This window comes from Canis lupus, chromosome 17 (genome assembly GCF_048164855.1).
Source record: "Canis lupus baileyi chromosome 17, mCanLup2.hap1, whole genome shotgun sequence".
NCBI lineage: Eukaryota > Metazoa > Chordata > Mammalia > Carnivora > Canidae > Canis > Canis lupus.
In genome coordinates this window covers 57138394-57165991 of record NC_132854.1, presented here as the reverse complement: position 1 = coordinate 57165991, position 27598 = coordinate 57138394, and the positions used below count along the sequence as shown (strand labels likewise).

Sequence of the window (27598 nt, the reverse complement as noted above, 5' to 3'; positions counted from 1 at the left end):
AGAGTACCTCTGTGGAAGGAGAAATAAGGTTACTTTTCATCCTAACCAATATTGTCTTGTTAGCTAACTCTTTTATTGTATAAATATGATGAGAATACAATGTTTTTAAATGTCATACAAGTTTCAAAAAGCGAAATAGGGCCACCTGGATGGCACAGTTGGGTAAGCATCCAACTCATGATTTCATCTCAGTTTATGATCTCAGGGTCATGGGATCAAGTATTGCATTGGACTCCATTCTCAGTGGGTAGTCTGTTTGGGATTCTCTTCCTCTCCATCTGCCTCCTTCCCTGCTCATGGAAGGAAGTGTGCTCTTTCTCTCAAATGAATAAATACATCTAAAAAAAAATTATACTAAAGCCTATCAAAAAAGCAGGGGGGGGGAAGAAAAGGTAATGCTACATTCTCATTTTGGTTAGATCATAAGCATTTGAGTTTTTTTTAAGATTTTATTTATTTATTCATAGAGACAGAGAGAGAGAGAGAGGCAGAGACACAGGCAGAGGGAGAAGCAGGCATCATACAGAGAGCCTGACGTGGGACTCGATCCAGGGTCTCCAGGATCACGCCCTGGGCTGCAGGTGGCGCCAAACCGCTGCACCACCGGGGCTGCCCTGCATTTGAGTTTTTGAGGAGATTGAACACATTTACCACAAACTGAAGCTAATATTCTTAAACATTATATCTTTGCTAAATTTTAGAACTCCAAGGTAAACAGATAATGATATTAGCCCATGTAAATTGGGGCACTGAAGATTTGCCAGGCAATATAATAATGACAACCTAAAAATTTTGATAATTATTTTCAAAGCTAACAATCAAATTGCAGAAGGAATCTTATAAACTGCTCTATACAGGCTTACTCACTTAGTATTATTACTTCAAAGATCAAATAAATATTAAAGCTAAAAGTTGGTCCCATATACAATCGTACTAAGAATAAAACCAAGGCGAAATTTTTATTCCATCTGATATAGATTATTGGTATAGACTCCCTGTCGGTGTTTTGGTTTCCTCTCCACTAATGGCCACATATTAAATCTCAGTAAATGCTAATGTTAATACACTTGAAGGCAATTCTGCTAAAACTCATATGTTGGTCTAGGAGATTTTATGTTCTATTCTGTTTGGGTGCAGGACATCAAATGGGGACCAATGCCAGTTTTGACACATCTGAATAATTGGGTTGAATTTAGCAAGTATTGGGCACCATCTTTCTCCCACATGCTTTGTTAGGCTGTCCAGAAAATGGGATGTTTACACTAAAAAGCCTAGATACGTGCTTGGTCTATTTCTCTATATTAATCATAACGCTGTAAGAAACTGATTTTGTTCTCATTAAATTTCAATATGTCTTGCCTGTTGTCAGTCACCCAAGTTACCCTGAAACAGAACTGGCAATGCTCATTGCCTGGGAAGAAAGAGACATCACGTTTCACAAGAGCAGCAATGGGGTAGGCTTCTCTGAGCTTTACTAAAAGACATTCCTTTATCTTATACAGTCAAAGCCTTGAGTGCTTTGAAGGAAGCTCTCTCCTCAACTGTACTGAAATGTAAATGGGACAATTAAGTGTAAGAAGTCATACAGAAGAACATTCTATGACTTGCTATGGGAATGAGGATGGGTCTTCAGCCACCCAGATACAGCGAAATGATAATGAACAAAGCACGGAAGGCCCATTCACGGTGGGACAGGGCCTGGGGAACCACTACAGTGGAAGGCAAAGAAGCAGCATGAAAAAAAATGGAAAACATAGAATTGAAGTCAATGCTTAAGTTTATTTTTTAAGATTTTATTTACTTGAGAGAGAGAGAAAGAGCATGTGTGAGCGGGTGGGGCAAGGAGGCAGAGGGAGAAGCAGACTTCCCCTTCCTGTTGAGCAGGGAACCTGATGTGGAGCTGGATCTCAGGACCCTGAGATCAGGACCTGAGCTGAAGACAGACGCTTAACTGACTGAGCCACCCAGACATCCACAAAGACCAGCGTTTAAATAGCAGGCCTATTTCTTTCCATTTGTCTTTTTTTGAGCAAATAATTTATCCTTTTTAAGTTTCAGTTCTTGTTAGTAAGATCAAAAAGCTAATATATGCCTTTCCTTTCTTTTTTTTTTATGTTTAATATCATTCATATAAAGCTCCAAAGCATCTGACTCTGTGCATTGTTGTAGTAGTAATTAGGTACAGGGCAGGTTAATCTCATTTATACTGCCGAACGTGGTCTCTGCTGATATGAAGCACATTGAATCCCCAGTGGCAGCATTTAATATTCTGGTGTCAAGTAGGAGGGGTGGTCATGATCAAGTAATGTTGAGGCAGTATCCCAGCAAGAAGACTAAGGTCTGGGGGGCTGGGGGGTGGGGGGAATTAGGCACGGTACTTCTTCCCAACTCTCCTGGTTTCCATAAAGACAGGAATAATAATGGGATGCCCAAAGAGATCTACATCCTCATCCCTGAAACCCGTGACTATGTTGTTACATGGCAAAAACATGATTAAAACGTATGATTAAGGAATCATGAGGGAAAGTATCCTGGACGGTATCCATTGGTGGGTCAGTGTAATCACAAGTATCCTTAAAGGCAGGAAAGTCAAAGTCAGAGATAGGACAATAGAAGCAGAGACTGAAATGATGCCAAGTAAGCCAAGCAAAGTGAGCAGCCATTAGAAGCTGGAAAATTCTCTGCTAGAGCCTCAAGAACACGGCCCTGCCAACATCCTGATGTTAGCTCACTTTGACTCTTAAATTCCAAAATTCTAAGATAATTGTGTTTGAGGCCCTTAAATTTGTGACAAATTTGTCACAGTAGCAATAGAAATTAACACAGACTTTCTCCTAATACCCCTGACCTGTTCCCACTCCTCACTCTTCTCCCCAGAGTTTCAGTGAGGAGCCATACAGTTAACTCAGCCTCCCCGAACCCCCTTCCTCATAAGGGCAGGCCTTCCAGGAAGCAGAAACTCCCCTCTGCTCTTCCATGCCATTCTTCTAGAGGCACCAACTCCCATGCAGGGCGAGTAGAAGGTGTGCAGGCTGTCAGTGCTGCCTATGTCTGCATGAGTAAGTCCAGTTCTGGAACTAGATATAGGGAACCTGCCAAAGCAACAAGTGTAAACTAGGTCCTCCGATCCAGCTTTAATGGTTGATAAAGCTAATGGCTTCATCCCCATCTGTCTGTTTTATTTCTCAAATGATTTAGGATTCAGGGAGAGAATGGGACAGAACCAAGTTTCAAGCACTGAGACCCTAAGAAGTTATACGTGAGGGATGCCTGAGTGGCTCAGTGGTCGAGATCTCCCTTTGGCTCAGGGCATGATCCTGGGGTCCTGGGATTGAGTCCCATATCGGACTCCCTGCATGGAGCCTGCTTCTCCTTCTGCCTGTGTCTCTGCCTCTTTCTCTCTATGTCTCTTGTGAATAAATAAATAAATAAAATCTTTTAAAAAAAAGTTATACATGATACTAAGGTAGAGATTCAGTTCTTAAGAAGGGACATGACAACAGAAATCTAGCCCTTTCATTGATCCATCATGGAAGACTGAGATTGCTATCCTTAAGGTGTCCTGTTAGAATTAAGGAGCTAGTCCACGTATGTCAGACTGCAGGTGGAGGTGATCCATGGATCAGGACATTACAGAAAGCAAGAGTACAGCTGACACTCTAGGCACACTGCTCATAAAAAGCCGAGACTGCCAGCCTAAAATATACCCAAGTTCTATCAACACATAAGTACTCAAAATCAAATAAAATATTGTAAGAATATGAGTTGGCATCTTCACTCTTCCAAAAAAGGAAAGGTAATCACTCTCAAATTTCCTAATCAATTCCACAAGCTGGTGCTCTAGGATTCCATCATTAGAATTCTCTTTGAGGCTACACATAGAACTACTGGAAGCAAACCATGTATAAAGCAGTTCTGTTGGAGTCTAATGGTTGCTGGTTTTGCTAGAGCAAATATATGAAATTTCCTTCCATCCACAGATTAGTTGAAGATATTCACTATCCTTCTGATAGGCATAAAGCAAACAAACATTTTACATCTTTTCTATTAATTTTTTTTTTTGGCCAGGACATATTCACAAGGCCTTTAAGAGATACTGATTGCAATTATCAATCATTTCACAAAATTGGAAAGGCACTTCCCAGCTGTGGATTGATCCCCGAGGAGGTTGGCTCTAAAGATCTTAGTCATTATCACAGCCAAGAGCCACCTACAGGGAGTCTCAGGCCCCAGAGTGAGGGTTTACAGCCCAAAGGAAATTTCATCACACCAGAAATTGGAAAACAACTAAATCTAAGCTGAACATCCTTCCCTTCCTTTGTTCATCTTTAGTTTTTAGAACATTCCCAAAGTTAGTGCATTCCAGGCACTAACTTCACTCAAGGGAGTGAAGTCAGTTTCTCTTTGAAGAGTAATTTGGAGCGTGTGGTTATCTGGAAGAGATGCAGACAATATGGGAAAAGTACGTGGATAGAGAAGGTGGGGGTGCGGCAAAGAGCAGGAGCTCCACCTTGGAGACAGACGAAATGGGAAGAATAAACTCCTTCCATTTCTCTATTTGTAAAAAGAGAAAAAAAGTTTTGTAAACACAATCAGTTCTTAAAGAATATTGAATAGTTAGCTTCCATGGCACCCCAGCAGACCACCGTATGTATACAGATTGACTTGACTTACTCTAGAAAAAGTCACATTATTGGAGGGATCTGATTTTAAGCAAATTCCCTTTTTTTTTTTTTTTGACAGTAAGAAAAAAGCTCAGTACATGTTAAGTTACAGGCTTTGAAACCAATTGGAAAAATGCAGTTTTCAAGGAAGGTATACTGTCAAGGAGATTTTTCACCTGTTCATTTCAATCAACAGGAAGTGAGACCCTGGGAGGGATCCTTTCCACCCAGGGTCATGTGGAGATCAGATAGAAGAATGTTGATGGTATTAAGTTTCATCACAGAAAAGTATGAGAAATTTAACTATATATTATCTACAAAAAGTAGTTTCTTTTTAATTTTTAAAAATATTTTATTTATTTAGTCATGAGAGACACAGAGAGAGAGGCAGACACACAGGCAGAGGGAGAAGCTGGATCCTTGTGAGGAGCCCAATGCGGGACTTGATCCCAGAACCCTGGGATCCCAACCCGAACCAAAAGCAGATGCTCAACTGCTGAGCCACCCAGGGGTCCCTGTAGTTTCTTTTTTAATTTCCTTATCTAGGTTAGTAATTTTATTTACTCAACATAATTTGTTGAGCACCGACTATATGTCAGGCACTGAACTAGACTCAGAAATACAAAAAAAAAAAAATACAATTTAAAAATACTGACACACTGTCTTTAAGGCACTCGATCCAAGTCAGATAAACAAGCCATGAAACTACAGAAGACAGGCAAGAGCATCTGCTTAACGGCTCTTACCTGGAGGGATGCTAGTCACTACTCCAAGTGTCCTCCTGGTCCGTCAACTGCCAGGTACTGGTCTACAAGGAATTCAAAAGAAATTGAGAATATACCTTTAGAAAAAATTTTTATGGAAGCCTGAAATTGCCACAAGACCTAAGTACATGATCACTTTGAGTATTTATATCGTATGCTGCAAAATTTCTGACCATAACAGATTTGAAATTAAAATGCATACATTACACACAAAATCAGCCCTTAACCACAGATATTTTGAGAAACATTGCTTAACATTTTAGAGACTTCATATTAGAATTAACGGAAGTTAAATTGTTCAAACAGGAGCACTCTAGAATCCTTTCCCATCTCACCCTCAATTCAGAGATTAAAGTTCCTTTTTTTTTTTTTTTGAGATTAAAGTCCCTAAAACAGATTCACTACAAAGTCCAGAAATCTTCCTAGAAACTTACTTTTAGCTTATATAGCCTGGGAACATGCTGGCTATCTAGGATCTTCAGGCAGCTTTATTTGTCCTGTTCAGTATCTCTAAATTTTATATCCCTGTATTTAAAATTTAGGAAATTTCAAAAAAAAAATCTAGGTAATTGCCTTTTTTTTAGAAAATAAGAAAATGTGGGAACACAGACCTATAATCCAAGTGAATTGTTGTCCAAAGAAATGGTACCCTGATCTCTCCTTTGAGTTGTATACCTGTCCTCTCTAGACACTTGAATTTGCCACCTTTACTTTTTTTCATTTCATTGGTCAGTTGGGGATGTCAATATATCCTCACTAGTCCCCTATAGCTATCTTATCTATCACTTTTTGTTTTTGTTTTTTTGTTTTTTTTTTTTTGTTTTTTTTATTTTTTTTTTTTTATCTATCACTTTTTGGAACACAAATAGGAAACAAAGTTTCCCTCTGGTAAATAAAATGTAGACAGGCTGTAATTTTCAAAAGCAGTTAGACTAGTAAGTCTTGGTTCAAGAAATTCTGAAATAATCAGAAAAATGAAAGGTTTTCCAAATACCCCTCATTAAGAGACAATCCTGCAATGATGGATGGTAAAAAGTCCTACTCTTGGAGCCTAACAAAGAAGAGATTTTGGAAATCAAACTGAACTCCTAGAAGAGGAACTTGAGAAGCTACCTTTCCCCATAGTATCTCTTAATTTAATAAAAATGTATTCACTAAAGAAATGTTTATGCAGTACTTGCTATGTAACAATCCTATGTACCATGGATTCAGTTGTGGACAAAATTAAGTCCCCATTCTTATGGAACTTATCTATGAAGAGACTTAGATAATAAACACACGCACATCCCCCCAAGAAGAAGTATGAATATGTAAGTAATGTAGTTTCAAATAGTAAGTATGATAAAGAAAAAATAAGACAATAGAATAGAACATGGCTGAATATTTGTATCAGGGAGACGAGGTCCTCTGACTATAGTGGCGGGGAAAGGACTCAACAGAGGACAATTGACCTGAGACCAAAATTATGAGGAAACAGCCACGTGGTCACTTTGTGGGACACAAAAAGTCACAGAAAAGGAGATGGGGAACTGGGAGGGATATACTAAGGTCATCGGCCACACTGATGCAATCAAGAAATGCAGAAGTGGTAAACTCAAACACCTACAGGTAGACAGACAACTCCAGGAAGAGAATGGAGACAAGCATTCCAGGACAAGGAAAGAGTACACGTGTCCTAAAATGGGAGCAAGCTTGAAGTGTCATGGTATTTATAAAAGACCCCACATAAAAAAAAAAAAAAAGATCCCACATGTTTAAAATTCTCTTTGTCTTCTTTGTAAGACTTTTTCTGAAGTTTCCTAGGACCCTCTGCAAACCATTACTGATAGAAGAAATCATCATCCATTGACTTTGGCATAGTCCATATGATCTCTGCCATGTGTTCATCTTTGCTTCCTCTCCATGCCACTCCCCAGTACCTCCTAACACCTCCATCAGTACCATTATCACCATGACCCCAGTCTCAGACAGAAATTTGAATTTACAGCCAAGTTATATGCCAGGTAATGACGGTGAATCAGATATGTAACAACCAGCCATAAAATGAAAGTAATGGTATTTGAAAGTTTGTCCTAAGCTTGTTGTACACATTTTAATAACACATGTCTTAAAGGCCCTTAGTGAATTTCAATGATACGGGAAAAAGTTTTTTAATGATAAATAAAATGAAAAAGTTTAATGATAAATAAAACTTAATCAACATTTGGACATTTGAAACCTTTACCACATGGACCAGAATCGATTTAGGACCTGAAGAAGTACTTTAAAAAGCCAAATATCAACATGAGTTTCAAGGACAACCACACTGTATATTATACAAGGCCTAAAGAAAGAAAACTATCTAGTACTAAAAAAAATAAATAAATAATCACGCGATTTTGTTTATCATTTGCTAACATGGAATCAGATCAATAACATAAGTCCCTGCAAGTAAATGATACAGAACAAAAGGTTTCAAAAGTGAAACTAAAAGGAAAAATAAATCATTCCAAGAATATGAAATTATATATTTCATATTTAGAAGATTAAAAATGAAAAAATATTTAATAACTTCCTTCAGTGAAAGGAATTATTTATGTTGGCACTGTGAGTATAATTGAAAAGGAGGAATAAGAACAAGAAAAGTGAATACTAGTGTGAAAACTCCCATGTGGTACAAAATACAGATTTTCTCTTTGTTATTGCTCAATATTCATTAAACATCCTGTTTTTCCAAATGTTGTCAATTATGAAGTTCCAAGCGTATGTACCTTAGTGAAGGATCTGCTATGATTTGCAGACTCATAAAAATTGGTAGAACTATTGAATTTTACCACTGAATGAGCTTCCCACTTCCCTTTCAACATTCCTTTTCAATATTATTCAGTTATTAAGGCGCTAGTAGGGATGAGGCACTGGATTACAAGCAAAGGTGTAACTCAAACTCCGGTCTTCTTTCCAGGCTATCAACTCACATTACCTAACTTCCATACAGACCCATTAAAATTCTTAGTCTCTGTCTACAAAGTAAAAGAACAACTGGATTCAAGTAATTCGCATGGCACTGGGAATGACTAATAGGTTTAATTTACTGATACAAGCTAGCATTGCCCATATTCCTGGGAACATGCATAGTTTATCTGTGCCCAGAATTTTCCCAGAACTGGGTAAGGATGAAGTATGTATGAATCAGGCCAGAAATGCTTCATAATTAACATCTTCAGCTAGCAGCCTTCAACTAATGATTCTAGGAAATCGGTAGTATAAACACCCTAGCTCCCCCCTCCTCAAGTCAGCAAATTCTGAGAAGTGTGTTTTATATATTTCCTGGGGTCTATTTGCTGGATTAACTTTCAGCCTCCTACCATGGTTACCGGCATCACAATGTACCCACTGTTGACTGACTTATCTCCTGTTTCAATTCTCTACTCCCTGCACCTCCCAAATAAACTCTTTGCACCCAAATTTTTGCCTCATTAAGACACTCATCATGAACTCATTTGCATGTGAGAAGATGTTATCGTTTATCCAAATGGATTTTCTCTACACTAGTAGCTATGGGGCAATTGTGATTGGGAGGGTTGCCCTATACCCATTACCTACATCAGCACCTACCTCCTCTGATCTTTCTGTCCTACTCAGCCCTCAGGCTATCCCATATTCCTACCTTGCCCCCAACATTCTGTGCTGCTTCCAAACCCCAATGATCTCTTCCACATCTGAGATCACGTCTCACCTACTACTTCAACCACATGCCTAACACTTACCTCCAATGTAACAGGACCTCAGGTGACTTTACATGGGGAAGGATTCCCTTCTACCAGGATCTGTCTAACCACTCCTCCTTCAAGGTCAAGATTCCTTTAAGGGGCAAGGTGAGAAGCATTAGATCAAGTCTTCAAAATGCCCTCACACTCCTTCAGGTACCTGAGATGTGGACTCTCACCTGGCCTCCAGTTACACCTGAGCTCTTGTCCAACGTTACTTATGGCTCCTGAGTGATTTGTGATATGTGGATATCATCCTTTCACTTCATTCCCTTCAAAATTTTTTTTAATTTTTATCTTTATTTCTCAAAAGACTAATCATTGGCCATCATTCAAGTCTAAACTCTTCTTTCCACCTGTCTTTCCAGAAAATCTCTAACCAAACACCCAACTGCAGACACTTCAACTGATTTCCAGAGCTGCCTGGTTTCACAGGTTGCAGTTGGATTTAATTTTTCTGATGCTGGGATTAACTTCATTCTGCTTCTGAACAATGAAGTCATTATCACTGTCAGCATTCCCAACAAAGAAGATGATTTCCATAGACTAAAACATTCATATTGGGTATATTCCCATGTATTATCTTTTTAGGATGTCTTTTAGCCTTTTTTTGTGCTATCCTTGAGTTTGTTTTGGTTTAAAGACATTTATAATACCTACCAGAACCATAATGAACATCCATATGGCAGAAATAAAATCCACACTATATTTTTCTTTTGAAAGGTGCAAATCTGTGAACATCCTCCAAGTGGACACTTAGCTTTTCAGTTAGCTTCCCCCATTTTTTGCTTTCTTTTTTTTTTTTTTTAATAATAAATTTATTTTTTATTGGTGTTCAATTTGCCAACATACAGAATAACACCCAGGGCTCATCCCATCAAGTGCCCCCCTCAGTGCCCGTCACCCATTCACCCCCACCCCCCACCCTCCTCCCCTTCCACCACCCCTAGTTCATTTCCCAGAGTTAGGAATCTTCATGTTCTGTCTCCCTTTCTGATATTTCCTACCCATTTCTTCTCCCTTCCCTTCTATTCCCTTTCACTATTATTTATATTCCCCAAATGAATGAGACCATGTAATGTTTGTCCTTCTCTGATTGACTTATTTCACTCAGCATAATACCCTCCAGTTCCATCCACATTGAAGCAAATGGTGGGTATTTGTCATTTCTAATGGCTGAGGAATTTTCCATTATATACATAGACCACAGCTTCTTTATCCATTCATCTTTCAATGGACACCGAGGCTCCTTCCACAGTTTGGCTATTGTGGACATTGCTGCTAGAAACATCGGGATGCAGGTATCTCGGCGTTTCATTGCATCTGTATCTTTGGGGTAAATCCCCAACAGTGCAATTGCGGGGTCGTAGGGCAGGTCTATTTTTAACTCTTTGAGGAACCTCCACATAGTTTTCCAGAGTGGCTGCACCAGGTCACATTCCCACCAACAGTGTAAGAGGGTTCCCTTTTCTCCACATCCTCTCCAACATTTGTGGTTTCCTGCCTTGTTAGTTTTCCCCATTCTCACTGGTGTGAGGTGGGATCTCATTGTGGTTTTGATTTGTATTTCTCTGATGGCAAGTGATGCGGAGCATTTTCTCATGTGCATGTTGGCAATGTCTATGTCTTCCTCTGTGAGATTTCTCTTCATGTCTTCTGCCCATTTCATGATTGGATTGTTTGTTTCTTTGGTGTTGAGTTTAATAAGTTCTTTATAGATCTTGGATACTAGCCCTTTATCCAAGGGCAAAGGTCATTTGCAAATATCTTCTCCCATTCTGTAGGTTGTCTTTTAGTTTTGTTGACTGTATCCTTTGTTGTGCAAAAGCTTCTAATCTTGATGAAGTCCCAATAGTTCATTTTTGCTTTTGTTTCTTTTGCCTTCGTGGATGTATCTTGCAAGAAGTTACTATGGCCGAGTTCAAAAAGGGTGTGGCCTGTGTTCTCCTCTAGGATTTTGATGGAATCTTGTCTCACATTTAGATCTTTCATCCATTTTGAGTTTATCTCTGTGTATGGTGAAAGAGAGTGGTCTAGTTTTCATAAAGCAAGGTTTACAGCAGAGGAACTTTGTAGCTTTCTGGTCACCTTCTTAAACATCTCAAAATTTGCGACTATCTTCCATGTGAATTTCTTCCTAAGATTTTCCAAGTTGCAAATATTTAAAAATGCAAAATCAGCCATGATTTTGGACTTGTAGTATTAATCCTATAATGCTCCACCTTCATCATGAAACCTTCTGGTCTCCAGCGATCTCAGCACTCAACTGCATCTTGACTACTTTTTCTCAACATAAAGTGGCATGCAATTTTCCAGCAGCAAAATCTTTAAGGCTTGCTTTCTAGTCACATGCATCTGAAAGACAGCTGTGTTTTCCATGAATTCTTTGCTGCAGATTATACACATGCCACAGAAACTGGTACCCTTTTTTTCCATGCTGCTGTTGCTCCAGAAATTTTTCAATCTGTTTCTGAAGCTGTTCTGATAAAACATTATACCACAAAATAGAGTTGTCATTTTCTTTCCAAAGAGCATTTGGGGTTGATTCTCACTGCACTACAGTGTTCAGTGATAGACCTCTTTGCCTGGGTGGGGGTGCAGGGTTCTCTCTCGGTTCTGTCTCAGCTCTATGCACAGTTCCCACCTCCTGGTTTGATGGCTTTCTGATTCAGGTTTCAAGAAAACTGCCCCACAACATCCCTGACTTGGTTCACTTTTTCCCTTTGAATTTCAATTCTCTTGTGATCTCCCTGAAGTAAGCTCTCCAGCTCTTATACTGACAAAAGATGCCAAAGAGTATTCAGGAAGAAAAACTAAGGATTTAGCAAGCATTACAGTTTGGAGCTGTAAGTGAACCACTTTTTATAACTTTTGAAAACAATTGGGAGATCTACAGAAAATAGTATAGTCAACTCTAAGTTACAGGAGCAGTTCATATATGAGGGATGTTGAAACAGAGCAGTCTAGAGCCAGTCTACCCTGCTGTAGGTCCTGGTCCCACCATTTACCACCTAAGAAATAGCTACTATTTATGACCTTGCTCAAGTTTCTTATCTAGCTTCTATTTCCTCACCTATAAAATGAACAAAAATAGCACCTAATAGGCTGGTGTAAAGATTAAATGGAGAAAAAAAATACCTGTTGATAATTTCCTACCTTATCATAAACGTTGGCTATTTTTATTGTTCGGTCTAATGAGAAGGATATTATAAAGGGGAGCATTTATTTTCAGGCAATGCCTGCATGTCATTTTTGATCATGTGACTCAGAGGGTAGCCTCTATTCCCTTCTCACCAGCTCTGTGTTTTAGACTCCCAAATCCAACAGTCTTTCCACACATGCCAACCAGCTGTTTCAGTTGTTAAATTCCTCCTGAACCCCATGTCACCATTGGCATGCTTTCTGGGTACATGGCATTACATTGAACAACTATGTCCAGGCATAAATGGGCGCAGTAAGTAATATCTTTCTCCTTCACAGAGGTTTGGAACCAATGGGAAAATGCAGTATAGTTAGGCAAGGAGAAAAAACACCTCGTTACAATCAAGGTGATATTAGAGAAGATAGCTTGTATCTACAAAGTAGGTCTCCTCAAACCAAATCTCTAAAACATAGAGACTCTATATAGATATAGAGACTGTCCTTCTCAAGTTGTAACTATCGATCTTCCCAACCTTTACAGCAAAGCTGACCACATAGACAAGGGCAAAGTGCACTCTGTGGGCAGATGTGCTCCCAAGAAAGGGAGGGGGGAGGAACTGAAATGCACATGCTTTGTTTCTCCCTCCCAAACCCCTGTTGAGACTGTCACATCTCTAGAGAACTTGCATGAGGAAGTAGAAGCAGGCTAAGACACAAATGCTAGTGGTGCTGCCTCTACCAGAGAGAAAACATCAGGAGTGGGAAGCAGCACTCCTTCCCACACAGACTGAACACTATTCCAGCATAAGACTGGCCAGTAGTCATATTAAAGGAGAAGCCAAACTGCAAGTTCACAGTCCTATCATCAGAGCCCTTGCCTTCCTGTTTCCTGCCTTGAGTTTCTGAGTGGGGGGGGGGGGGGGGGGAGGAAGAAGGAAACAAAAAGAATTATCCCACAAGCCCACATTTGAGTTTTAAATAACTCCGTTTTTCTTCACTTTGATATGTCTATTATATTCTCTGACATTCCAGGAAGCCCTGCAAAACTGAAAAATACAGCCAGGGCTTACAAGGAGGCGTTTTGGGGTGCCACAGATGTGCACCAAATGATGACAGTGGAGCTGGGCATCACCTACATCCATCTCTCCCTTCCTATCCCAGTCTCACCAAAATATGAGATGACACTTGATACTGATCATAGACAGTGTGACACAGCATTTTTTTTTTTTTTGGCATGCCCTTAAGCACAGTGACACTAGAATTTGTTAAAGAAACAAAATGCAGTGGGCAGGGAAAGCTGTCAATTATAACTTCATGGTTTTGTTTCGTTTCATAAGAAAAGCGCAGAGTATTTTAATGGCTAAATCTCCTATTTGCCCTTTGTCTTGCTTGCTTCCTTTTAACGCCTCCTCTGCTTTCTCTGGGGTCCAGACAGAGGATTTCAGAGGTTCTCCTTTTCCATACCACATCCAAGCAAGCTCGTCAACCTTGTAGCGAAGCTGTACTTTTTTTTCTCTTTCAACCACTCTATTTTCTCCATCTTGTGGGTGTTGTGCTAGATTTCAGAAATAAGCCCAAGTCGAAATAAGAACTAAATTATTCCCTTTAACTTTCAAAGGTACCACCTTCTGACACAAACACAGGCCTTCCTTGACGAAGGAAGGTTCACTTGCTGGAAACATGGCTGACCCAAGGCCTAGAGACAAAAGGAGGATATAGGGAGAGAAGAACATTTGAAAAGCCCCCTTCCCTCAGAAGAGCATCAATGAAAGAAAAGAGATATTTTAGAAAGTATCTTGAACTCTGAGGTGGAAGCACTGAAACAAACACAACGTTTTTTTTAAAGTTGTTCTTTTTTTTTTTTTTTTCTGATAACTCAATATGTTAAACTCCATGGGAATATACACAAACACGTGACCTTTATACTCCCTACTATAGTCTGACCCAAATTAGAGCATTTCTTCAAAAAATTGCCAACAGAATACAGAATGCTACTACCATGGCCAAGTAGTCCACAATTTTTCTTTAACAAGGCTATCTCCCTCAAGTGCTGGTTTTCTTTCTCATTAAGAGATAATAGCCCCTTTATGACAAATAAAAATGAACTTCCATGACTATTTCTAGCAAGTCTGAGGATTCTAAACAGCATTATTGTACACAATCATATGAAACAATGCAGAATAACACCACAAATTATGTAAAAATGAGTTTCCTCTCATCTGTACTAAAATGTTTGGTAAATTGTAGGGTATAAACCATCTATTTGCCCAGGGCATAATTCCTCATACTAAATATCACAATTTTCCAGAAACCAAAATAGAGCTTGAAGTCTATCCCACTTTAGCCATAAAATGAAATATGTTGTATTTTAAATGTCTACAATTTTTTTTTACTTTGGATGTAGGCAGGGACAGGAGTAAAGTATGTTTCAGAATGGAAAGAACAGGACTCTATTGGGTCTATGTCTACAAAGCCAGGACCGCCTCAACACCCCACAAAGACATCACCCAGCAAAGACAGCGTTCTTTAGCATCACACGTGTTCATGTTGGTAGATAAAATATAGAAAGCTTAAGTTTGAGTTTCAAATAAGCAACAAATAATTCTTTTAATATAAGTATGTTCCAAATATTCACACTTATATGAAACTCACGTTCAGTACTTAATCCACTGAGTTTATTTTCGTGTGTGGTATTACAAAGTAGCCCAGGTTCATTCTTCTATGAGTAGCTGTCCAGTTTTCTCAGCATCATTTATTGAAGATCCTGTCTTTTCTCCATTGTATGTTCTTTCCTTTTTTTTTTTTTTTTTTGGGCACAGATTAATTGACCATACAAATGTGTTTATTTCTGGGATCTCTATCCTGTTCCTCTTATCTGCATGCTTAACTTTGGGCCAGTACCACATGGTTTTGATTACTACAGTTTTATAGTGGGTCTTGATAGCTGGAATTGTGATATCTCCAGCTTCTTTATTCTTAAGATTTGACTATTGGGATCTCCTGTGGTTCCATACAAATTTTAGAATTATTTGTTCTAGTTTTATGAAAAATGTTGCTGTTATCTTGATAGGTATTGCATTGAATTTCTAGATAGCATTGGTACCATGGACATTTTGATCATATTAATTCTTCTTATACATGAGTATAGATTATTTGTGTGACCTTCAGTTTCTTTCATCAGCACTTGATAGTTTTCAGAGTATAGATATTTCACCCCTTTGGTTAGGTTTATTCCCAGGCATTTTATTCTTTTTGGTGCAATTATAAACTGTGCTCTCCCCGCCCCCCCCCATTTCTCTTTCTCTGATTTCATTGTTAGTGTTAGATACACTACCAATTTCTGAGTATTAATTTTGTCCTGAAACTTTATTAAATTCGTTTATTACTCCTAACACTTTTCTGGTAAAGTCTTTAGGATTTTCTCTGTATAGTATCACGTCATTTACAAATGGTGACAGTTTGATTTCTTTCTTACCAATATGGATGCCTCATTTCTTTTTGTTGCCTGATTGCTATGGCTAGGACCTCCTGTACTATGTTGAATAAAAGTGGTGAGAGTGGACATCCTTATCTTATTCCTGACCTTAGGGGGAAATTTCTCAATTATCCAACATTGAGAATGATGTTAGCTGTAGGTTTTTTATATATAACCTTTATTATGTTAAAGTATATTCCCTCTAAACTATTTTGTGGGGTCCTTATCATGAATGGACGTTGAATCTTGTCAAATGCCTTTTCTACATCTTTTGAGATGATCATGTGATTTTCAACTTTCATTTTATTGATGTGGTATATGACATTGGTTGATTTGAAAACACTGAACCACCCTTGTATCATTGGAATACACCCCCCATGATCCTGGTCAATAAGCTTTTTAATCTATCGTTGTATGTAGCTTGCTAATGTTTTGTGGAGGATTTCTGCATCAGGTTCATCAAGGATGTTGGCCTACAGTTTTCTTCTTTGTGTAGTGTCTATTTGCTTTTGTTACCAGAGTAATACTGGCCACATAGAATGCATTTGTTTGGAATAGCTTGAGGAGAATAAATATTAACTTCTTCAAATATCTGGTAGCATTCACTTGTCAATCCATCTGGTCCTGGGTTTTTATTTTTTGGTAATTTTTTCAATTACCAATTCAGTTTGTTGTACTTAATGTATTCAGATTTTCTATTTCTTCCTGGTTTTGTTTTGGAAAGTTCTATATTTCTAGGAATTTATCTTTTTCTTCTAGGTAATCCAGTTTGTTGGCATACAATTTTTCATAGTATTCTCTTATAATCCTTTGTATTTCTGTGACATCAACTGTTACTTCTTTTTTCTGATTTGAGTGCTTTTTGCTTTTTTCTTGATGAGTCTGGTTAAGGGTTTTTCAATCTTGTTTATCTTTTGAAATAACTGGATCTTGGTTTCATTGTTCTTCTCTATTGTCTTTTTGTTAAGACTCTATGTCATTTATTTCAGTTCTGATTTTTTTTTTTAGTTCTGATCTTTATTTACTTTCTCCTACTCACCTTGGGATTTGTTCTTTTCCTAGTTCCTTTATGCATAAGGTTAAACTGAGTTTTTTGTTTGAGGTGAAAAACTTATTTTGAACTCAATGATCACTTTTCAAACACTAATAAATATGTTTCCAATAGACGTAATTTTCCTTAAAAATTGTATGAGTCGGGCAGCCTGGATGGCTCAGCGGTTTAGCACTGCCTTCAGCCCAGAGTGTGATCCTGGAGACATGGGATCAAGTCCCATGTCAGGCTCCCTCTGCCTGTGTCTCTGCCTCTCTCTCTCTCTCATTCTCTCTCTCTCTCTCTCTCTCATGAATAAATAAATAAAATCTTTTTAAAAAATTGTGTCTCTCATGAATAAATAAAATATTTTTAAATAAAATATTTTTTTAAAAAAATTGTATGAGTCATTTTTCTAAATACTTACCTAAATCTTATTTTTGACCATATTGCCTTCTAAATGCCTCCCATAAATTCACTAGCTGCTATCTTTAAAACTATGTATTTTAAACTATATGAAGCGTTGCTAGTTCTGGTTCCCCAGATTTGAGAAGGGCCACACTGTAGCTAATAACAGATTTGTGAATAAAATTCAACCAGAGCATATCCCTCCTAATATTATTGTCATTACAGTGAAGAATGTGACATTTCCCAGTCATTACCCACCCACTTCCTGTCTTTACTGAGAGTAAAACAGGAACTGAGATCTGAAAGTGACCATACTCTGGTTCTTTACGATGACAGACAAGACTTTCCAAAGGACTTCTTTTTTTTCAAGCAAGGCTTCCTAGGGTTTGGTGCTACCTGGCATGAATTAATTTTGTTATCAGTTCACCAAATGTCTAATGAAAATTTAAACTGTACCAGGCACAGTATAAGGACTGAGGGGGGGGCGGGAAAGAAACCAGTCTGATCTCAGGTAGTTTAGAATCTAATGAGTGGCACCTAAAACTGCTTACAGTGACTTGTCATTCTCCTTTATCTGAATCTGTACCATCTGCTTAAAGCAGCTTGCTTTATACATTCTAGATCTCAGATGGGATAGATTCTCTGAAGAGATCCAAATGCCTTTCAACACCAGCTCTGCATATGTTGTCCCACAAGAGCTACTACTGAATGTAGACAAAGATGGTTGATGGCTCCTGTCCTGCCTGGCTCACTGGCCATTACTCTATAGCCTCCTGAGAATGAGAGTCAACCCAGTGTCACCAGCACTGTCTAGCTAAGGTAAAGGGAGATTTCAAAATGGAGTGAGCTAGCAAACCTAGTCCAGAGTCTTTTCAAAATAGGGTTGGAAGGGAGGAGGAATTTATGCACATCCTCCTTTGAGAAACCATGAACTTATTTTTTAAAACCTTTCCAACAGCTGGAAACCCTCAACCAGCACTTAACTTCCTCCTCACCACAAGGACACCTGAATCATTGATATTGTTTTCGGAAAGAATCAAAGCAATTTAACAAGTTTCAATCCCTCATTTGCATATTAACTCAACCAATCCCAGTTTAACCTAGTTTCAATCCCTGCTTTGCCTAGAAGATCTAAATGAGGGATCCCTGGGTGGCGCAGTGGTTTGGTGCCTGCCTTTGGCCCAGGGCGCGATCCTGGAGGCCCGGGATTGAATCCCATGTTGGGCTCCCGGTGCATGGAGCCTGCTTCTCCCTCTGCCTGTGTCTCTGCCTCTCTCTCTCTCTCTCTCTCTCTCACTGTGTGCCTATCATAAATAAATAAAAAATTTAAAAAAAAAAAGACCTAAATGAGAACCACACTTGTAGTTTTCAGCCTATATAATTCTGTATACACACACACACACATTTCTCAGCACAGGAGTCAGGTTCCTACCTCAATCTGTATCTCCCAAATTGCAATTCTAATAGCCCAAATAAGCATCTGTTAGCTTTAATTTTCAGTGAATTCTTTCTTGGTTAATGCTATGTTCCAAAGAATTCCAGCCAGACAAAAAGGTATGACAACAGGGATCATGCCTTAAATAACTTCAATCTTATATAACAGTAATTCTTGATGGTACCTACTGTTAAAAAGAAAATCACAGGCCCCAAACGGTGTCACCTAAGCCAAGTCACCAAACTGGGGCTTAATATCTGACTTAACTGCAGTTTCAAACTCCTTCAGAGAGGTCTTAACTTGTCAATCATAAATTCTCAAACCAGGGGACACCTGGGTGGCTCAGCAGTTTAGCACCTGCCTTCAGCCCAGGGCGTGATCCTGGAGATCCAGGATCAAGTCCCACGTTGGGCTCCCTGCATGGAGCCTGTTTCTCCCTCTGCTTGTCTCTCTCTCTCTCTCTTTCTCTCTCTCTCTCTCTCTCTCTCTCTCTGTATCTCTCATGAATAAATAAATAAAATCTTAAAAAAAAGTAAATTCTCAGACTAGTATTAATGAGGTAGTCTGTCACATGGGTCCTCTCCATCCTCCAAAGCAAGATGAGCTAATCCACCTAATAAAACCTCCTGCCTTTCTCCCTAACGGAAGGTGACCTTGTCTGGAACAATCTTTTCTTTTGCTAGTAACTTTCTTGCCCCTTCTTATGAAAAGACCTTCCATCTTGTACAACTCCTCAGAGCTCTCCTTTACATGCTAGTTCAATCCCTCATTTGCATATTAACAATAAGGGATGCTGCCCAATTTAAGAATCACTTAATAAAGCCAATTGCATCTACAAAAGCTTACTCAGATGGATTTTATTTTATTACACCACATTTACACCTCTTTCATCTGCCAGCTCAACCACTTGTATAGGAGTTGCCTTAGGCTTCCTTTCAGTTTCTCTCCTAATGAATTGTTCTCACATGGGTCACAATAGCCTGATAATTTAAATTCTTGGAATCCTATTTCAAACAAATCAACTTAGTTTTCTCAAGTTTTCTTGTCTCACATGACACTCATTCAAACTCTTTCCCATGTAGAGAGAATCATGTTAGCTGCCTCTGCATTATTCAGTCTCCCCTCCTTCACTTTCTGTATTCCCCACTCACTCACCTACCGGGTTATTATCAAGCACCTGCCAACACCTGCCATCACCACATATAAAGTCATGTTGCTTTTCCACTGAATAATGTTGCTTCTGTTGACCACAGGGCCTCATCAAGTGTTGAGCTCCCTTAAATGCTGTAAAATTTGCTGACAAAGCTGATGCTCTAGAACCCTGGACTATGCAATGTTCTCAGAATAGGAGAATGCTTTACCAAAACTTTTTAAATGTTTTTACACCATTTACACTATCTTCTTTGGAGGAACTCATACCCAAGAAACACTGCCTTCCACTCCAGTGAGCTACAGTAGAAACAGAATTTTAACATTTGTTTACAAGTCTCCTACCTATAAGCCCAGAAGAGTCCTAGGATCACTATGCTCATCCCTTCTGAAATTGAAGCTTATTATTGAGTCAAGTTTATTGGTTTGAACTTCCCTTATGTTTATTTTTTTCCCCCAAGAGGTAAATCTCAGACCTTCATGGTAGGACTTCTTGACAGTCTCATAAACAGATCTGAATCCCACATAGACATATATCTATAGATAGACATAATCTATATAGACATAATTTATATCTATAGACATAGATTAGGTTTAAGCAGCAGCTCTGCTGTCTTTGTGAACTTTTTTTTCTAATCCAGAGAGTATAAAAGTCTTCATAACTAATTAATCTTGAGAGAATACGAGAATAATATTGAATGCTGTGAGGATTACAGAAATTTCTTGACTATTAAAATGTCCTATCAATATAAATTGGACTCCTTAAGAATTTACAACTTTACAAAAGAAAGAGGAAAAGGCAAATGAGAGATGGGGAAAATATGCAGATACACATGATAGATTACTTATTTCCTTAACGTGCACATAGCTCTTACAAATCAATAAAAAAGATGAATAACACAATAGAAAAATGAGCCAACAATGTGAATAGAGAGTTCACAGAAAAAGAAACAATAGCCAAGAAGTCTATAAAGAGATGCTGATCTTACTCATAATCAAAGAAATGGAAATTATAACAGGAAGGTAATGTTTTTCACCTAGAATATCAGAAAAGGTATAGAAGAGTAAAAATCTAATGCAGGTAAGGTAGGAAGAAATGAGCATTCTAATATGCTGCTGCAAGAAGAATAAACTATAATTGTTTGGAGAGCAGCTCGATATCAATAAAAATTAAGTTTGCATAGCATTTGACCCAGGAAACACTAGGAATTTATCCAACATACTACTTGCAAACAAATATTTAGAACATCTATTCAATAGAGCAATTGCCCTTAGGATCTACCTCCGTGTTTTCATATGGAAAATGTCTCTATTAACAAAACAATCGTCTGAAATTTATGTATGGAGTAACACAGTTGATATAAAATAAGTAGGTGGATGGATGGATTGATAGGTGGATAAGTACTTTTAATGCATAGTAAATTAGGTTAAGATAAAGTAGAAAACAAAGTGGTTGGGTGTGGGGAATAACAATAAGGATGGGCTTGAAGTAGAAACGACTATAGTCATAGCTGCATCTAACTTTTCACGATATTCTCTTCTCACTGTACCAATTTTTTTTCCACAATGAACACGTGTTACTTTTGTAATTTAAAATACTGTTGTTTTTTTTTAATTTTTTTTTAAATCACCCCGGCTTAAATAAATAGCTCCTTTAAGTAGCAGGGCACTTCATAAAAGTGTCCCTTAAAGGACTTGGTTCCAAACTAATTCACTTTCTCCAAGGTTGGATCTGTCTCCCTTCTCAGATTTTCTTCTGCCAAGCTCACTCCTCTCTCAGGTTTACAATCTCCATCTCTGCTCTTCATGACCCATACTCCACTTTCTCCTGGTCACAACCTTAGCTGTTTCATGTGTTACACTCCTGTCTCTCAACTTGTCAACACAGTGACCTTCACTACTGCCTGTCCAGCCTGATGCTACCCCACCGTCTTCCCACCAGAATTGTTCTAGCCAAGGTTTCAAGGGTATGCTGATAAATTGGAGGAGCAGCTTTGTTAGTCTTCAGAAGATGAAATAAAATAACCCATCATAGCGTAGATCCACATAGTTTAATAAGAACCTTCATATAAATGGCACTTTTTTTAATGTAGCAGAATACAGAGGCAGGGATACCCTAATAAGTCATTCAACAGCCACTTTTGAATTTTTTCTGGCCCCCAAAATTACACACACCTTTGTAGAAAATATAACTAGCAAATGGAAAACAAGTTAAAATAGCTCCATTGCTTTTTCACATTTTGACATTGATCTGTGTTGGCTTTACAAAAATGGATTTTACCTATTAATGTACACCTCTTATTGTGATAATTTTTCTATGAGCAAATATACAGTCACATTATAATTTTGAACCATTATTTAATATTATGTTCTATTACTTGATACATTCATTCATACAACAAATATTCAGGAGGCTGTTCTGGGCTCTGGATGTATAATCATGAATAAACATATCCCTGCACTCCTGAATTTATATTCTAGTGGGAAAGCAACAAATATATATATGTATTATATATATGTTATATATATATTATATATATATTATTAATATAACTTATATATATATAATTATAAATGCACGTGGAGACAAGTGTAATTTACAGAAAGAAAAGAGGGTGATGTGATGCTGCATTGCAGGGTTACACAGGGAAGGGGCCAGGCTTTTAGGAGGACTGGCCGGGAGGGTGACTTTTGAGCAGGGATATGAGTGAGGTGGGAATGAGCTACTTCAGTGGAGATATGGAGGCAGAGTCCCAGGCAAAACCAATAGGAACAGGCCTTAAAGGCTGATATAGTGTTTTCTTGTCCCATATTTATTTCTCACAGTTAAAGATTATATAAAGATTCTACTTTATCTTCCTCTAGTATTTGGGGAGGAGGGTTTAACTGTCACATTTAAATCTTTTATTCAAACTAGTATTTAAAAAAATAAATAAATAAAAATAAAATAAATATAAATTAAAAAATAAAAAAACTAATATTTATTCTAAAACAGGGATCTTAAGCAATATTCTTGTGAATGAGTACATGTATCAGTGTATATGTTCCCATTATTTCCCTAGGATGATTTCCTAGAGGTAGTTTTAAAACATTGACTTTTTAAAGATTTTTTGATGCACGTTGCAAAATTGCCTGCCCAGGACTTTAACAATTTAAAGTGTTTAGGATACATCTTGTGGCACCCTTAAAAACATGTGAAATTAGGAACGTTATCACCTAGGAGAACATTTAAGGTTTTTCCACTGAACGATCTTCTTAAAATTGCTTTATATATATCTATTTAGTTAGGTTTTGTCCTTTCCTGTTTCTCCATTCATTTGTAATCACTTTTTAGTGTCTGTTTTACTGCTGTGATATTACATCCACAGAGGTTGATAAAAATTATAACTTTATTTTTTGGTAATCTCCTTCATTATACAATTCCACCTTTAATCAATTTAATGGCTAATATTTTAAAATCCCCTTTTTCTGAAAATACTGCAGCCCAACTCTTTAAAAATGTTCACTTTCAGGGCACCTGGGTACCTCACTAGGATAAGCACTTGGCTTTTGGTTTCAGCTCAAGTCATGATCTCAGGGTCCTGGGATCAAGCCCCGAAGGGGCTGTGCTCTCAGTAAGAGTCTGCTTGAGAATTTTCTCCCTCTCCCTCTATCCCTTCCACTACTTATGCGCACTCACTTTAATAAATAAATCTTTTAAAAAATGTTCACTTTTATTGGACATCTTGTCTGTTCTACCTTAGTTTTTCTGAGGCACTATGTTATAGGTGTGCCACTTGTTGATAACATAGAGTTCCATTTTGGCTTGGTAACCAAAAGTATACATTTTGCTCAATTAACTTCATGTAATTTATAATTGTTATATCGGGCATAGTGGATCTTATTTCTGTTTGCTGTTTTTAACTTTTTTTCCAGTTGGTTCCTTTTATAATTTGCTTTTGCTTCTCTGACTGGGAAAGCATATTGAGTTATTTTTCATTAGCAGTTAATTTTCAGTTTTTAGAAAACACAATTTAAATGATTGTCTAAATATCAGTGAATTTTTAAAAATTTCTTTCTATGTAAGTGTAAGTAATGCACTGAACTTCTCTTTTTTTTTTTTTTAATTTTTATTCATTTATGATAGTCAGAGAGAGAGAGAGAGAGAGAGAGAGAGAGAGGCAGAGACACAGGCAGAGGGAGAAGCAGGCTCCATGCACCGGGAGCCCGACGTGGGATTCGATCCCGGGTCTCCAGGATCGCGCCCTGGGCCAAAGGCAGGCGCCAAACCGCTGCGCCACCCAGGGATCCCTTCTACATGTTTTTGTCTGACTTTTTCATCTATTGATTTATATCAGATTATCTCTTTGGTCTGGCCGGGTCTTCAGATACAGACTAACTTTATCTAGTCTTTTTTTTTTTCCAGTGCTTCTCCCTGGTCAGGTGAAGAATAATTACACCCACTAGTTATTGAATTTTCAAGAGAAACATCCTATTTTGCTCACATATTTCCTGCTTACCATAGCAAATGTGTTTCCAGTGCCTTTGCTGAAACCCTTGAAAGTCCTTATCCATGAAGCTAAAATTAGAAGTGAAATAGTCCTCCTTTTCCCATAGTACCCCTCACTTCCATACCCAGACCCTTGAAAATAGTGTTGTGGTCTTCTCCAAAACTATGTGTTTCCTAGAATTCTGTACCATTTTATTGGGAAAGAGTTATGAACTGGCTCGTTATGACTTACCTTCAATATAGAACCAGGCAGGCCAAGGTTTCTCAAGGATCCTGATACGTGCTTGGCATCATTCCTTATTTCAGCACTGATGCAGGTTTCTCCCACACCTTTGGTGTTCTGTTTATCACAGGTAGTTTCTATAAAGTGAGTTTGTGTCTGCTGCTTCCTACAGTTGACCCTCACCATCTATGTTGAATATATAATTATGAACTCATCATGCTAGCTAGGTAATCAAAGACAAAGGACTTGCCCTGCCCTCAGGGTAACTTTTTTTTTTTTTTTTTTTTTTTTTAATGACCAAAGTAAGACCTCAATCCATAGCCTACTCATGCCTGGTGCCTCTTCTCAGTTTCTATGTACAACCTTAGCTACCTGTCAAGATACCATTATTGAATTGGCTGCTGAGAATCAAGCAGCGAAACAAGTTACTAGAGCAGTTTCCAGAATCAGCAACAAATAGACCCACTTATTCTTCTGAAGGGCATTTAAGAGAACATAGAGGGCAGGGAGTTTCCTTACTCATGCTTTCATTATACCTGAGAGGCAGACGAGGAAACAAACTAAAACAGAACTCACTGGGAGATGGAAAGAAGTGGCGCAGGAAAAAAAAAAAAAAAACATAAAAACACCCTAGTCATTTAAAGTCTGAAACCTCGGCTCTAAACACTGAGAAGTTCCCAGTTAACTTTCTGAAATCTTGTTATAGCAGGGGCCCAAATTTTACACTTTGTTTTAAACTAAGACTTGACAATTGATTTTTTAAAATTTATTTTGAGAGAGAACATGCGAGAGAGCAGAGAGCGTAAGTGCGGAGGGGCAAACAGAGGGAGGAGCAGAAGCAGACTCCTCACGGAGCAGGGAGCCTGATGGCAGGGCTCCATCCCAGGACCCTGAGATCATGACCTGAGTGGAAGGCAGATGCTTAACCATCTGAGCCACCCAGGTGCCCCCAGACAATTGAAATAATCACCTTATAGAACAAGGGTGGGGGGTTGGTGTAATGTTTCAGGGGCCGATTACAAGAGTTCTTCTACTCATGCAGAACATTTGTTTTGTCGGGTTGCATTTTTTGTCTTACTGTCCTAAGGAAGACTTAAAGAGTAAAATTAGGTAAGAACCTCAAGAACTTTCACTTATCACTACCTGAAAAAAATTTTTAAATGAGATTCAATAGAGATGAAATAGGTCTCTTTATATGAAAACTAACTCTTTTAATTGGATTCCAGCTTCTGTGAATTTTACTTTTTAGGTGCTGGATATTTTCCTATCCCTATAAATACTCTTGAACTTTGTTCTAGGATGCAATTAACTTAGTTGGAAACAGTTTGATCCTTGTGAGGATTATTATTTTCCAGGTGAGACAAGAGCAGTATGTAAAGCTAATCATTCTTCATTTCTGAGAGACTCTTCTGATCCTTCTAGCTAATGTCCCATGAATTAAGGGTTTTTCTACTTTAGCTAGTAGAAGGAGGCCCAAATTCTGGCCCTGTGTGAACTTCAGGGACTGTCACTTCTCATTCCTTCACATGATTCTTTCTCTAGACTTGAATAGTTTCCTCCTATATTTGCACTGATTAGTTCTCTGCTAAATACTCAGGGAGGACCCTCTGCAGATCTCTGGGGTATCTGCGTGGTGCGGCTCTCTTTTCTCCTGTACCCTGCCCTATGAACTCTAGCTGCCTTGTTCTCCCAGCCCCCTCAGCCTACACTAACTTGACTCAGGGGATCTTTCCGATTCCTCCTCCTTGCACAATGGTCTGGAAGTCCTCTCAAGGCAGTTTTTGGAACTAGACTGCATTTTGCTTGTTTCCCATCCTGCCTGATGTGATCAGAGATCACATGCATTGGCTGATATCCATTATCTTCAAAACTGCTGGTTCACATATTTTTGTCTAAGTTATTAGTTGCTTTAGGCAGGATGTATGTTCCATTTTTCCAGCTCAGCCAAAATGGTAGTCTCTAATGAAAGGTTTTTGAAATCTCCATAGGTGAGCTTTACGGTAAAGAATATCAATACTTTCTCTTTAATGTTTTCTAATGGGAGAACAGAGGTCTACAGATGCTTTAGTTCTACCAACCACATAACAAAGACCCCAGCTGGTCAAATCAATCTATTGTTTTGGGGGGGACTCCGATGCTAACTGCGACTTTATGTGGAGGATATACTGGGGAATATAAGAACCAGCACTCTGGTTTCTCTTTATAATAGCCCCAGTGTGTGGCTCAGTCCCCTGGTATTGCAAATACAATATACACACACAAGAGTTGATTCAAGCTAGAGTTAAGGACTGATTGACCCCGTCCCCCACTCCTTTTTGTTAAGACTTTCCATCTGCCTCTTATCTGATAAGGAAAATCAAAGAGAAGGCTTGGCTCTACACTCGGGTTAGATACCATACAGGGGTAGCCTGGTATACCCCTAAAGGACAGCATTAAAACACCACTGAAGTGAAAGCTCTCTCCAACCATAAAGAAGACAAAATTCAGAAAGAATCAGTTTCCTGATCTAGCCATCAGGATCTAGATCCTGATCTAGCCACTCCTCCTCCAACCACCTCAAAGTCTCTTCTTTCAAAACTATGATCTTGATACATCTGTTTCTTCTATGTATTTATTCTATGTCTCTCACTTACTAAACACAATCACTGCTTCACTCACTCAGAAGATAGGGATCTCTTACCCCACGGTCAGTACCGACCTATGTGGGACAGCCTGTGGGGGAGTCCTGATGGGGTTTGGAATATTTCATAGGAAGCATAATGGAGGAAAATTCAGGAAAGCAGTAAGAATTAAGGGCAGCCTCTGTGTCAGGTACTGTCCCTCAAATATTCTAATTCTTACAACATTTAAACATTGCTTTTATGTGCTGTATTTACAGATGACAACAGATTCAGAGTTAAAAAATGTGTACTTTAGACCTGCCTGATTCCAAAGCTTATACCCCCTACACCATAATACTACACTTCCCATCTCCAAAGAAAGACAGCTCTGCTCTGGAATGGAATAAAAATCAACTCATCTCAAAAACATAATCAAACCCAAATCCTACCATCTTTCCCTACTGGCAACATCTA

General features: G+C 38.4%; 1 long non-coding RNA gene across 2 annotated transcripts in view; it reads right to left on the bottom strand.

Annotated features, from left to right (window-relative positions):
* The window catches only part of LOC140608431 (uncharacterized), a 68988-nt gene extending 44315 nt beyond the window's left edge, over positions 1-24673 (bottom strand). The window contains exons 1-3 of one of the 2 annotated variants that reach the window (XR_012010466.1): positions 24534-24667; positions 9175-9268; positions 5411-5472 (exon numbers count right to left, since the gene is read on the bottom strand). This is a non-coding gene — a long non-coding RNA (uncharacterized lncRNA). Of the gene's footprint in view, positions 1-5410; positions 5473-9174; positions 9269-24533 lie in introns of both variants that reach the window. The other variant, XR_012010467.1, reaches the window with a different exon arrangement.
* Positions 24674-27598: the final 2925 nt, after the last annotated feature.